The sequence below is a fragment of the Mirounga angustirostris genome, unplaced genomic scaffold, assembly GCF_029215605.1.
Source record: "Mirounga angustirostris isolate CCGP_5_RB_7025 unplaced genomic scaffold, mMirAng1.0.hap1 SCAF_2, whole genome shotgun sequence".
Classification (NCBI taxonomy): Eukaryota; Metazoa; Chordata; class Mammalia; order Carnivora; family Phocidae; genus Mirounga; species Mirounga angustirostris.
Genome location: NW_026991710.1, coordinates 197862026 through 197878069, shown reverse-complemented (window position 1 = coordinate 197878069; position 16044 = coordinate 197862026).

Here is a 16044-nt window from a genome sequence, read left to right as displayed (position 1 = left end):
TCTAAATTGGAGGACTTATTGGACTTAGTCAGCCCATGCTTGCATATGTGACAATTGATGTGGCAAGGGCATCGGCCCATCGGTCATAGAGAGTTTCGTCTCTCTGGATTCACTTACTTGTCTCTAGTATCCCTTCCCATCTTATCAGTAAACACATTGGTTGCTTATTCATCAGAATTATCTCAGTCCCAAGAAACCCTACTCACGTTGGCTTAAGGAAAAAGAGAAAAGGAAAACAATTTTTTTTTTTTTTTGCCAGAAAGGAGGCATTCCTTTCTCTCCGTCTTTGTCTCATGTCTTTGCCTTCTTTCCTAGGTGTAGATTTACTCCTGGCAAGTTCTCCCCCTACTGCCCTCGGCAGCCCTGTGCCCACATTCCATCAGCCAGCAACTTGAGTGGAAAGGCAGATCTTTCTCACTAGCTCAAGTGAAATTATACGTCTCCCTCATGGGTTCAAAATGACCTTGTGAACTGTGTCTGGTCAATCTTTGCGTCCTGTGTCTGGGCCAGTCGTTGTTCCCTTCTAGGACTGGAGGGCAGCGGTCAAACAGTGCCAAGTACGCAGGCTGGGCATGGGAGAGGGTAGGTCTCAAAGGAGCGCTGACAGTGTGAGCAGAGAAGGGGGTGTGACTCCTGGCAGGGAGCACAGCCACTGTCCGGGTGTCGTAAATTACAGCCGCTGCCCGCCCTGATCAATAAACAATGGCCCTAGCCATTAGGAGTGACAGTGCTCTTGTTCGGCAGACACGATAAATCTGACTTGAATAAGCACTCCTTCTGTGAGATGACAGAAGCATCCATCTTCCCTCACTTCACCTCCTCAACCAGAGCAGGACTGCTGCTTTCCGTGGCTGCCTTCTGAAGAGCCGCTACTGAAACCATCCATGATGATGTGGTACAAAAATAGGAGAAGGGGGGACATGGAACCCAACTCAAGATGGTTCTCCTCCCCACGGATGTGGTTAATATCCCTGCCATTTTGGCTAACCTTTTAAATATACTCGTCTTAATAACAGAGAATTGAAATTTTTATTTATTTTTTTTTTAAATTCAACACACAAAGGAGTAACTGGATGCACTCTCTAGGGGAGAGGGAGATGCTAAAATACTAAGATTCGAAGCTAATTTCTTTTGGAACTTGGCCGTGAACAACATTTCCAAATTATAATGGGATTAAATGACATAATTTAAAGAAAGTTTTCCCTCAGGCCTGGAAAGTGTCTTGAATGTTAACCGCCCCTCCTCCCCCGTCCTTTGCATCCCCAACTATTTTTGACAATAAGGAAATATGGAAAAATAAGAGTTCTCACAGCTTTATCTGCAGTGTTTATAAGAAGACAGTGTAACAACAAAAAGCTACCATTTTCCCCGTTTGGTTTTTCATTGCTAAATTAAAAATAAAATATTCCTACCTATTCACAATATCGAAACTAAGATAAATGTAAGCTGATAGTCTCACCAGGAGTAGTGGGATTTTGCATCTGCATTTATCAGAACAGCTGTGTTTCAGCTGTCCTCTGATCAAGCTGCTTCCTTAATTCCGCTCTGCATGACCTCAGCACACTCCTCTTCCCACAAACTTGAGCACCATTCAGCTCCGTGGTGCTGCTTGATTGTGGTAGAGGGAGAAGCAGACCCTAGGAGATTGACTCCTTTGGATGACCAGGTGGATGCTGTTTTGGCAGGAAAGGATAGGAAGATCTTCTTTCCTTCCTATTCCCCCAATATGAGTAATCATTAACCTTGCTTTTTATGCAAATGTTCCCTGGCATAAAAATCTCAGGTTACTTAATAATAAATTACCCTGCTTCACCTGGTCAGACCAAATTCCAAATAACATCTGTGAAAATATATTATAGTAAATCAACTGCATATGTTCGACCTCTTCAGCCAACTATTGGACAAGCATGAGGATGACAGCAAGCCCTCTAGGACTACCAGAGAATATATTGATCCACCATTTTGCAGGAATGCCAATTTAAGAAGAAATGAGTTACAGGTAAAAGGGTAGGGTACCTAAATCACGAATATGCTTACAGATAAAAGACAAGGTAAGAGACATTTTTCATGGAAATATAGATAGTAGTGAGCGATGGTATATTTCAATGAATTCTGACTTCTCATCCAATTTACAATCTTGGTAAATACTTAAATAAGCCTTTTAAAAAGTATGTTTATGGGGCATCTGGGTGGCTCAGTCAGTTAAACATCTGCCTTCGGCTCAGGTCATGATCTCAGAGTCCTGAGATCGAGTCCCACATGGGGCTCCCTGCTCAGCAGGGAGTCTGCTTCTCCCTCTCATTCTCTGCCCCTTCTCCTGCTTGTGTTCTCTCTCAAATAAATGAACAAAATTTTTTTAAAAGTATGTTTATGATATATTAAAAATATTAAGCTAGAGAAAGCACACATGAAGTATGACATAAGACCAGTGAAGGTAAGTTGACATGAAGAACACCTTCGGGGCGCCTGGATGGCTCAGATGGTTAAGCGTCTGCCTTCGGCTCAGGTCATGATCCCAGGGTCCTGGGATCGAGCCCCACATCGGGCTCCCTGCTCCACGGGAAGCCTGCTTTCCTTCTCCCACTCCCCCTGCTTGTGTTCCCTCTCTCGCTGTGTCTCTCTCTGTCAAATAAATAAAATCTTAAAAAAAAAAAAAAAAAAAAAAGAACACCTTCATTTACCCACATCAGAGCCGGAGACAAGGAGCAAGGGCTGGTACCTTAGATACGCAAAAAGTCCTTTATAACACAGTATTTAAAAAACTCACGGGAAAAAAATAGAACAAATTTGTAAAATATTTAAACTGACATTTTCCATAAGGAAAGTATACAAATGCCCATAAACACATAAGCACTCTGCATCATTAGTAATCTGAGAAGTGCCTATTAAAACCATGGTGAAATACACACCATTAGAATATGTAAAAGGGAAGAACAGATTTATAGCTCATAATGATAGCAAGGAGGTAGAGTTAACAGGACACTCAAGCATTGTTGGTGGGAGTGTATGATGGTATTCCCCTCTGAAAAAGGCCCGATACTCTTATAAATTACACATACACCTAAAATATCACCCAGAAAATCAACTCCTAGGTATTTACACAAGAGAAAGAAAACAGAAACACACACACATACCTTGTTGTAAAGTGCGCACAATAACTTTTATCTATAAGCATTCTGATTACTCTTCCAGGGTAATAGTAATCAGTAATAGAAAGCATTACTGCTGATACCCACAACATGAATGGACATCAATGGATTGTGGTTCATTTTTTTCATGCTGATTTTTGACAGAGTAGATTTAACATTTACAGCTCTATCAATCTTGGGGTCCTTAGAAGCCTTTTCTCATCCCTCGTGCAGATAAATATTCCTTCAATTGCTTCTAGTCCTTATGGCTTTATTTTTCCCATTTCCAAACCCATTTACCTTTAAGTATGGTGGATATTCTGAGGAAGGGTTCTAATTGCCTGTTTACCCAAATAATTATTATCCTTAGCATCATTACCAAGTAACTCTTCCCTTCCTTATATGTAAAGATGTTCCTATCACTTATAAAATTCTCATATATACTGTTTTTGTTGGCCTTTTTCTGTTGTATTCATCATCATTTTTGCATGACAGTAATACAGTACTTAGCCACCCTGACTTGATCGCTCACTTAGCTTCAGAGAGCATGGTCTCACTTGTCTTGTACTCTAAACTTTGTACAAATTCAGATGAATCAGTCACAGTCTTTCCTTCCACACACTGTGTTTTAGTATCTGTTTTCTTGTCTCCACTGTTTAAAAGATGCCTGCTTTGTTAAAACTGCTGAAATCTAAGAAAAGAAAAAGGAAAGAAGTCTAAATTATAGTAGCATGATCCTAGGGATATTTTTAACTTACTGAAACTGCCTATTATAGATTTGGGTTTATATCTATCTAATCATGCAGAAGTTTCATAGAATAGAATTTAAAATGTATATAGCAGGGCAAGTTTTGTAGTTGGGGTTGAGAATGGACAGATTCTAATTTCTAAAGGTTTTGCAATAAAAGAAAAAGTTACTTTGACTTGAAAACTAACAAGGATCTCAGAACTACCTAGTTCAAAATCTTCATTTTGCTAATAGGGAAATAGAAGTTCAGAGGCAAAGTGATTTGTTCAACGTTATGCCTCTTGCAGGTGGCTGAATCAGAGTGAGAACACAGGTCTTCTCAAGCCCTCGTGCCGTTTTCTCTCTACCCATCAGGCTACCTCCGAGAAAGAACTATGGCTCAGTATGGCTTTGTACGGGGATCTTACACGCAGGGCTGCGCAAGTTTGAAATCCTGTTAGAAGAAAGGCAACAGGAGAAAGCATAAGCCACCAAGGAAAGCAATTAGAATGCAAACACGTTTGATCTGTCCAAAGGCAGGCACTTTAAAGGAAGCATGTGCTCATTAACCAAATCATCTGCTCACCACAGGACAGAGCAGAGTTTCCACTGCGCCAGCCCCAAGCTCACTGCCTACGGCAGCCACTCTGATGATGAAAGCGGCTGGGTCCTCGGTAACCCCTCGGCTGTCTGTCTCATTGTCTTGTACCAGGAGATGGAAGACAGAGGCAGACATCCCATCATCTTAAAATGCATTTGGAATATTTCTGAGAAACAACTGTTCAGGAGCTGAACTTCTAAATCTCTAAGGCTGTGCCACAGAGGGGAACTTTTCCATCAAAGAAAAGTGCACACGAAGGGGATTGGAAATGGCCAACTGGGAGAAAATTATAGCATTTGCTGAGATGAGTCTTCAGGAAAGTCATTTCCACTGAGAGAGCTTTGCCACACGGGAAGATCTGTCATTTCAAAATGCAAGATTTAACATGTGGTTTAAAAACTTTTGAATGTGTATTGCAAGTTTGCAATGCTACCTGCGGAATCACTGTTACTTTTGGGGGAGAAAATTGTTTTTGTTTTTCCTGCTGCCATAAATAGAAATATTTTAGCTTAGCTACTAAAACCACAGGTACTTTCATATAAATCTATATGTAATTTTATGAAATATGTAAAATTACATACACACACATATATAAGCAATAATATAAGCAACAAACTTTTTAGCTTGTTTTTCTTAAAATACTTTTTTCTTTTTCAAATTTTTATTTAAATTCTAGTTAGTTCATAATGTGATGAGCACTGGGTGTTATACTCAACTGATGAATTATTGAAATTTACCTCTGAAACTAATGATGTACTGTATGTTGGCTAATTGAATTTAAATAAAAAACATTTTAAAAAGTAAATTCTAGTTAGTTAACATGCAGTGCAATATTAGTTTTAGGAGTCCTGTTACTTTTGTAATCTAATTTAATCTACATTCTATACAGTAACTGTTGCAGTCTTAAATTTACAGATGACAGTACTGAGGCCAATCAAATCTTACTTGTCTTAGAAACCTCATGCGATGGTTGATCTTTAAACTGTTCAATATACAAGATAAAATTTGGGTTCTAAAAACAAATTATCAAGATATTCAGTGCTGCAGGGTTAGATACATGGATGCATCCAGGTTACTTTAAGTACTTACATAACTGAATGAATTTAGTAAGTCTTTATAATACGATAGAATTTTAGAGCTAGGGGAAATTTGGGGGAAAAGACTCCTAATTCTATATTCTATCAACTTCACCATTTTGACTTCAGGTTGATTCTGAATACTTGTCTTTTGTGGGTGAGAAAACTAAGCAGAAATGGAAATTGAATCTATGATACCAGGACTAGCTTTACCCTCAACACAGATTTCCCTCTCCCTGCAAGATATTCTAGAAGAATCCAGGATTTGCACCTAATTGTTTTTAGGAAGGCAGGTTTGCAAAGAGCCAAAGCCTTTTCGCTAGGTTTCACGGTCACTGGATTTTATATTGTGGATGAAAGAAAATGCATAGGACAGAGACAGGTTGCAGTCAATACAAGGTCTTAGGATTATGTATACAGCACGCATATATATATACACATGTATTTGGTCACATCAGACGTAAATATATATATTTACATACAATATTACATGTAAAATATACATATTGCTAACTCACTATAGCTCTAGTTTAGGGCGTTGGGAGATGAGGTAGAAGTTCTTCAGGACCTTAATGCCAACAGATTCATAGCTTCTGAGGGTAAACATTCTGCAAGCATAATTTTGATCCTCAGATCTTTTAAGCATTGGCCCCCAGAAATGAGTATTTGTGTACTGTTCACTATCTCTGCCTGATCCTGACCTATAGCATATGGTCATGCTTCTGGCATCACTGCTTCCCACTGACCAAACACCTTGCAGAACCATTCAGAAGCCATCCAGGAGAGGATATTATTTATGTCAGTAGCTGACCCATGATTACAGAATCCACAGATTGGCTGTTCATCATGGAGAGTGATCTAGTGCTTGGGATATGCATATTAATGCTTAAGAGGAGATCTTAATCTTAATCTGATTTATAGATGAACTGGCTCCTTTTTTTTTTAAAACTCTACACAAGGGGCACCTGGGTGGCTCAGTCAATAAACTTCTGCCTTTGGCTCAGGTCATGGTCCCAGGGTCCTGGGATCGAGCCCCGCATCAGGCTCCCTGCTCGGCGGGAAGCCTGCTTCTCCCTCTACCACTCCCCCTGCTTCTATTCCTGCTCTCGCTGTTTCTCTCCATCAAATAAATAAATAAAATCTTTTAAAAATATAAATAAATAAATAAATAAATAAATAAATAAATAAATAAATAAATAAAACTCTACACAATTATTTATGATCACTTGCCTAAGATGACTTAATGATGACTCCAAATAAATTTTAAAAAATTCTCTTGTTTCAAAACAAGTTCAGGAGGAATAATGACCATGAATCTTGTATCCATAGAAGATTCTTTATAAGCCTTTATAATAACAAGTGACTAATGTGGAACTAAAATATTAGTACAACATAGTTATGTGACATGTTTCACAAAGTTGTTATCACCTGAGTTCACAGGTTCTGTAGTTGTAATAACATTTGCGAGTGTGTGTATTTATTTTAAGTCTGTTTACAGAATGGTAACATGACTGTAAACCACAATGTTCTACTGGTAATAATATTTTAAAACTGTGTGAACCTGTGCACACATATTAATTTCTATATATCTCATTTCTGTCAAATGATAAGGACACACAAGTGAGGTTCAATTTGAATAACATAGTAAGACTTCATGACTGGAAAGTTTCAAAACCAGGTATTGAACATGGGTCTTCTTGTTCCTCTCACTGAGTTATTTATACCGTGTCATATTTCCTATCACATGGACATGCAACCCAAATGGAGGGCTGGCATGGAACACCGACTAATAAAATGAAGTGCACTAAAATAATGTTACAGAGATTCAGATGCCATTGTATTGGGATTAAAATAATCCTGTGCAATGAATAATCTCAGACCAAAAGTCACCAAGTACCCATAACTTATAAACAATGAGGCATCACTCCATATTAGGGATGTTAATCGATTTAGGATCTTTTGTCCTAATAGAACTCACCTATACTAGCTGGAGAAAGATAATGGAAACATTTCTTTCTTTTTTCACTTTGTCCAGTTTTATTAAGATTTAATTGGCATACAGCGCTGTGTAAGTTCAGTGTAGTCAACATAATGACTTTCATATACTGTGAAATAAGTTTACTTAACATCCATTATCTCAGATAGTTTTAAAAAAGCAAAACCTTTTTTTCCTTGCAAGGAGAACACTTAGGATCTATTCTCTTAACGATTTTCAAATATACCACACAGCAGTAATGAACTATAATCATCATGTTCTATAGAACATCTCCATGACTTCTTTATCTTATAACTGGAAGTATGCTTTATCTTATAACTTGGAAATAAGTTTGAAATTTCTTTCTTATTAAAATGCTAGTGCACCAGGGGTATTTTAGAGACTCTGGTTAGAGGTGGCTTTCAGAGTCACCTAACAACTAGATACAAGGGGCCTGGGAACCACAGTCCCCAATTTTTCCTGGCAATCCCACCATTCTCTGAAAGGGGAGCATCAATTTTTATGGACATATTATTTTGTCTGCTGTGTCAATTTTTCAACTAGTCATCTTCAGGTTTCCAAAATCCTATTTCATGGGGAGAAATAAAAACTGTGTTCTTCTATCTAATGGTAAAACTATTCTGTGGTACACTCAAGTCATAGATGAGAAGTGTCACATGCAACAAACATTTTAGAAGATCAAGGTTCAGAATCTAGTTTTGTCTTAAGAGTTGTATCACTGTGGACATGTCATTACAATTTGAACCTGTTTCTACACAAGTGAAGAATTGTTTCTGATGGGGGATGATACGAAGGTGTGTGAAAATAACTCATTGGTGTTATAGTGTAGACAATATTAATATTTCCCATTTACCATCTTGTTTGCTCCTCACAGAGCTATTAAGAGTGGTTGATGAGAAAGTGTTTTATAAAAACCACTCTATCAACATGCAGAGAAGTTGTTTGTATGCAATAATCAATACAGTCTTACGATTTTGTTAAGGAGGGAAATGCTGTGTAATCTGTCCTTTTTGGATAGATTTTTGGGAAACTCTGAGAGATGAGATGTTATTTCTTATGAAAAATTGACTGTGTAATAGGCAAACTACTTGACACTTTATATGTTATAATTTAATTTTTCTAGTAGCTCTGTGAAATGGGACTATCACCCATGTTATCAATAAAGAATTCAAAACTCAAGAGAAAATGGTAGATCCTGGATTCAAACTTAAGCTTCTCTGAAAACAAAACAAAATAAAACAACCCACTATTTGTTTTTCTATTACACCACAAATCTCTCCTAAAAATATACTTCTTCTGTTGGATGCTGAAGCTACAATTTGGCAGAAGCAAACTTGAAGAATTACTATTCCTAATTCAACTTTCATTCTTGTTATTGGTCTAAGAAGATTTCCTACTTCTTGGATTCAAGATCCATGATTCAATCTTGGTAACTTGTGCATTTTTAGGGATTACTTGTTTTTCTTCTAAGTTATCTGATTTGTGGATATATAATTGTTTATAGTAATCTGTTATCACACTGTGTATTGCTGTGGTTATCTATTGTATTGTTATCTCTTCCATTTCTCATTTTGGTTTTGGAGGCTTTTCTCTCTTTTTTTTTTCTTAGTTAATGTAGTTAAAGCATTACCAATTTTGTCTATTTATTTATTTATTTAGAAAAACTGGTCATTACTTTCAATGTTACATTATTGTTTATTCTTGTCTCTGTTTTATTTCTAATTTTTCTTTGTTATTTCCTTCCTCTACTAAATTTCAGCTAAGTTTCTTATTTTTCTAGTTCCTTGTGGTGTGATTTTTTTATTTGAACTTTATTTCTTAATATAAACATTTACAGCATAAATTTCAATCTAATATCTGCTTTTGCTGCATCCTATAGGTTTTGGAATAATGTGTTTTCTCTTGTTTTTGTTTTGAGACACATTTTGATTCGCCATTTGATTTCTTATTTGGCTCATTGCTTGTGCAGTAGTGTGTTGTTTTTAATATTTACATTTATATTAAATATTTAATATTTACATTGTAGATTTTCCAGCTTTGTTTCATGGTTGATCATTAGTTTTGTACCACTGAGATTGGAAAATATATTTGGCATGATTTCAGTCTTCTTAAAAAAAAAAATTGCCATGGCTGTAATAAATGGAAACTCAGCTACATGTCACATGCATCCCACCTGCAATGCACACCAGCAATCTGAACTAACCCAACTCCCTTGCGCCCCATTTCCCATGTATAGGATTTGTCCTCTCGAAAGGGTGGAACTCTTAATTTACTATTTGTTCTGTAATTCTCTGAGTCTCGTCATCTATTATACATTTGGTGGGAGTAAGGCTAAATTCAAGTATGAATATATGGTTTTTATTTAATCAGATAATGAAAAGGATACATTCAGGGACATAACACGTATCACAGTGACCCAGATTGCTTAGGCTATCTCATGTTGTTATAAGATACTATCCAATTTGCCATTATAATTCAAAGTAACTTCATTTTCCCTGGTGGACTACTGAAAATTACTGTAATTTATAATTTTAGGGTAATTATAGTGAGAACTCACATAATTAGTGTGGCAAGATCACTGTTCTATTTATTTTCCTAAATGAATCATGTCTTTCGTAGGGGAAACTCCTGAAGTATGGGTTTGAAGTTTGAAGTGCTATCTATAGAGTAAATGGCAGCTCAATAATCATAACCCGATTTCCTTTCTGTTTTCTCTCCGAAATATTCTTCCTCGTCAAACCAAGGAGAGATCTAAGTTTAAAACATATTAATTCTAGAAATGTGGGTGTGCCTAGGACACTCGTGTTATATTTTTATAGGATGAAAAGAAACGAATGGCACGCAAACACTTGCAAAGTTTGGGCCTCATGGTTTTCATTTATAATATGTATTTATTTCACAAACAAATTTCACTCCAAGCAAAGGATGCACCTGCTCCCACTGTCCACCTCCATGTGGGTTGGCCACACTGCCACTCACCTACACTTCTTTAAGTCATATTTTCACTTTTTAAAAAATGACTGATTTTTCTTCTTTCAGTTTTTTACTAACAACTTTCAATTTCATCTTATGAATATCCCGATTCCTCCTCTCCATACCCAGCATCCCTGCCTTGGTTCAGGCCCTCCTTACTTCTGGCTCTATTTACAGTCTCCTTGGAAACCCACACACCTATAGAGATAATCACCCCATTCTCTGTGCCCCAGGTATTCTTTACATACCTTCAAAACAACAAAACTTGAAAATGTGTTGGCAAGGATATAAAGCAACAGGATCTTTTGTACTCTACTGGTGTGAACTTGAATTATGACTGACATTTTGAAGTGAAATTTGATAATATTGAGTAAACCTGAAGATGATTATATCCCACAGCCCTGAAATTCCACTTACAAGTTATATATTAAGAGTAACTCTTACGAACTTGCACAAGTATAGGAATGCATATGAAATTTCATTGCAATATCGTTTCTAATAGCAAAAATAAGATATAATCCAAGGTCCCTCAACAGAAAAATCTATAAATAAATGGGTACTTTATACAAAGTAGTAATAGTACCAGTTACAAGTTGGAAACTATATATTAATTTGACAGCTTTGGTTATTCAAACACATAAAATGGACTAAGGAAAAGTAAGTTACAAAGAAAAATAAAATTTAAATACTTGCAATAGAATATCGAGTAATATCTTGAATAAATATGTAGTAAAATATCCTGAACATTTACTAAGCACTTACTGTGTGCCCAGCATTGTTCTAAGCACTTTATTTTTTTTTTTAAGATTTTATTTATTTATTTCACACAGAGACACAGTGAGAGAGGGAACACAAGCAGGGGGAGTGGGAGAGGGAGAAGCAGGCTTCCTGCCGAGCAGGGAGCCCGATGTGGGCCTCGATCCCAGGACCCTGTGATCATGACCTGAGCAAAAGGCAGACGCTTAACGACTGAGCCACCCAGGCACCCCTGTTCTAAGCACTTTACCCTTGGGAGGGTAAACACCGAATTTCTGAGAATATTTTTTCTTTTTTTTTTTAAAGGTTTTATTTATTTGACAGAGAGAGAGACAGCCAGAGAGGGAACACAAGCAGGGGGAGTGGGAGAGGGAGAAGCAGGCTTCCCGTGGAGCAGGGAGCCCGATGCAGGGCTCGATCCCAGGACCCTGGGATCATGACCTGAGCTGAAGGCAGACACTTAACGACTGAGCCACGCAGGCGCCCCTGAGAGTATTTTTCTACAGTGTGGGAGTTTATGGTGGAGAGGGTAGGAAATATGTACACAGAAGATATCTCAGTTTCATTTGTATTGTTTGTTTTCTTTTCCAAGGTGTCTGCAGTAAGAAGTGAACTCTCCACCTATTGTACCTGTGTTATCCTCCTATTGTAATGGCTTTGTGGTCTCACATTTCACAAATCTGCCACTGTTTTTAGAGAAAAAGCTTTGTAAATTAATCTTTTCTGAAAATATATCCCCTTGTAAAAGGGAAACTTGTAATAGAACACACAAATCTAAATAATCTTAAGTATATAAAATCAAGAAAAATTAAGAAACAATAAAAGTGTGACATGTTCATGTTTCCTTTTACTGCAACAGGCACCAAAATGCAAAAAAAAAAAAAAATATATATATCCATTGATAGATGAATGGATAAAGAAGATGTGGTTCATATATACAATGGAATATTACTCAGCCATCAGAAAATATCAATATCTACCATTTACATCGACATGGATGGAACTGGAGGGGATTATGCTAAGTGAAATAAGTCAATCAGAGAGTTATCATATGGTTTCACTTATATGTGAAATATAAGGAATAGCACAGAGGACTGTAGGGGAAGAAAGGGAAAACTAAAGGGGAAGTCGTCAAAGAGAGAGAAAAACCATGTGAGACTCTTGATTCTAGGAAACAAACTGAGAGTTGCTGGAGGGGAGGTGGGTGGGGGAATGGGACAATTGGGTGATGGACATTTAAGGAGGGCACGTGATGTGATGAGCACTGGGTGTTACATGAAACTGATAAATTATTGAACACTACTTCAGAAACTAATGATGTACTATTTGTTGGCTAATTGAAGTTAAATAAAAATAAATAAATAAATAAACAAATAAACATATGAACATGAAAGTAAACTATCCCTATGGTTAATTTTTAGAACATTTATTATACATAAATAGAAACTGAAATTTCCCATCATATCTTTGTTTTTATGAAAAAATTAAGTTTATCTTGAAAAGACAAACCAGATTGAGAGAAAATATTGGCAAAAGAAATACATTATAAAGGACTGTTATCCAACATATACAAAGAATTCTTAAACTCAACTATAGGAAAAGAAACGGATTAGAAATGGCCCAAAAACCTGAACAGACACCTCACCAAAGACAATATACAGATGGAAAATAAGCACATGAAAATATATGCCATCTAATTTTCATCAAGGAAATGCAAATTAAAACAACAATAAGATACCACTACACACTTATCAGCATGGCTAAATTATAGAACTCTGACAACACCAAATTCTGGCAAGGATGTGGAGCAACAGAGACTCTGATTTAGTGCTGGTGAGAATATAAAATCTTATAGCCACTCTGAAATACAGTTTGGCAGTTTCTCACAAAACCAAACATACTCTTACAACAAAATCCATCAATCACACTCCTTGGTATTTATTCAAAGGTGTTTAAAACTTATGTCCATGCAAACCTCTACATGTGGATGTTGCTGAAACGTGGAAGCAACTGAGATGTTCTGCACTAGGTGAATGGATAAATAAACTGTGACACATCAAGACAATGGAATATTATTCAGCACTAAAAAGAAATGAGCTATCAAGATCTGAAAAGACACAGAGAGAATTTAAATGTATGCTACCAAGTGAATGAAACCAATATTAAAAGCTGTATACTGTATAATCCCCACTATATGACACTCTGCAAAAGGCAAAATTATGGAGATAAAACCAAGTGTTGTCAGGATTTGGGTTGGGGGGATAGGAAGGGATGAACTGGCAGAGCACAGAGGATTTTCAGAGCAGTGAAAGTACTCTGTATGATATTATAATGATGGGCACATATCATTATGTAGTTGTCCAAACCCATAGAATATCTGACAGCAAGAGTGAACCCTAATGTAAAGTGTAGACTGTGGATGATTACAATTATAACCAATTGGTTACAAATGGTAACAAATTGGAATAATTTCTTATGGAAGATATTGATAATGGGAGAGGCTATGCATGGGATGGGGCTGGGAGTCTATGTCTCATATACATGTGGGGAATCTCTGTTTCTTCTATCAGTTTTGTTGTGAACTTAAAACTGTTCTAAAAATAGTCTATTAAAACAAACAAACAAGTTTCTCAATTTTGTTAATTACTTTTAACAATAAAGTCTCTAAAAATCGCCTCTAAATTCTAAGTGCATAGTGAATGAATAAAACATATGTATTTGGGGTCTATAATATATGTCAAATTAAAATACATAATCATAGACTTATTCCATGAATAATCAACTACTGTCAAATTGTGTTCACACAATACACTACTAGTAAACTACACAGAATATATGAAATTGTTATTTTCATAAATTGAGTGATGGGCAACAGAGTGTTGTGATTCTTGAAAGAAAAGAACCAACAAGGTAAGTCCAATGACAGATACAGCTGAAGGCTGGGAGACAGTTTTCAAGCTAAAGGGGAACAAAAATGAACACAGCCAAACATTCTCTGAGTTTAGGAGATAGAGACCAGAATTCACTGAGGGTGAGGCTGTTAGATTTTAAGGGGCCAAGCACCAGAGGGGAAGCAGGTAGACAGAAAGAGATCTTTAAATGTGCAGAAGAATCCCCTGAATTTTCATGTATGAGGTGAAACTCTGTGATCCTAGGGAAAGAACCATGGAAAGAAGTAGGTTCAACAACTCAAAGAGCCCACAAAAAGCTAGGAATAGTTTGCATCCTACCAGATGGGATATAGAGACACTGAGATCACAAAGAATTTGGTAGAGTCCTCCCACAGGTGATAGTGGGCAGCATTAGCTGTAGACTGAAGAGTGCTCTGGTCTGGCCCTAATGAAGATAAAAAGCAAGCGCTGCATGGGTAAAACTCACTCTAAGTAACTTAACAGAATTTCAGAACAAAAATCAACACTATTAAAAGAATAGAACAAAACTCAGCACCCAGCTATGTAAAGTCATGGTATCTGTCACCCAATATGATATTACCAGGCATGTGAGGAAACAGAAATATATGACCCAAAGCCAAGAGATAAATCAGTAATAAAAATAGGCACACAATTGAAAGATTATAAAATTAGTAAACATGGTAGTTAATGAAGCTACTGTAAATATGTTTTATATGTGCAAGAATGTGGACAAAACATGAACATAATGAAGAAAAACACAAATATATTTTTAAAAATGTAAGTGGAACTTCTATGGGATAAAAATTTAATATCTAAAATAAAAAATAATTTGGGTGTGATTAATAGCCTATTAGAAATCCAGAGTAAAGTATTAGGAAGCTGAAGAAATAGTAATAGAAACTCAAAAATTAGAGAGAGAAAGATTGATTAAAAATGAACAGCGCATCATTGACCCAGGGGAAAATATCAAGCAATTAAAAATAAATGGAATTTGAGATCCAGATTTAAAAAAAAAAAAGCTAAAATAAAAAAAAATAAAGAAATAATGAAAGAAAACTTACTTATTTGATGAATAGTATAGACCTACAGATGCAAGAATTTCAACAATCACCAAGCACACACACACACAAAATAAGATTATGAAAGATATATTACAATAAAACTACTAAAGAACAATAATAAATATGAAGATCTATAAAGCAGAGAGAGATGGGTAAAAATACACCTAACTTTTAGACCAAAAATGATAAGAATTATCACCAACTTCACATGAGAGATTCTGCAGACCAGAAAACAATGTAGCAACATCTTCAGAGCCGAAAGACAAAAACTGCCAACTTAAAGACATCCAAATGGCTAAAAGACACATGAAAAAGTGTTTAACATCACTCAGCATCAGGGAAATCCAAATCAAAACCTCGGTGAGATACCACCTTACACCATTCAGAATGGCTAAAATGAACAATTCAGGAAATGACAGATGTTGGTGAGGATGAGGAGAAAGGGGAACCCTCCTACAGGGTTGGTAGGAATGCAAGCTGGTGCAGCCACTCTGGAAAACAATATGGAGTTTTCTCAAAAAAGTTGAAAATAGAGCTACCATATGATCCAGCAATTGCACTACTGGGTATTTACCCCAAAGATACAAATGTAGGGATCTGAAGGGGTACGTGCACCCCGATGTTTATAGCAGCAATGTCCACAATAGCCAAACTTTGGAAAGAGCCAAGATGTCCATCAACAGATGAATGGATAAAGAAGAGGTGGTATATATATATATATATATATATATATATATACAATGGAATATTATGCAGTCATCAAAAAACATGAAATCTTGCCATTTGCAATGACATGAATGGAACTAGAGGGTAT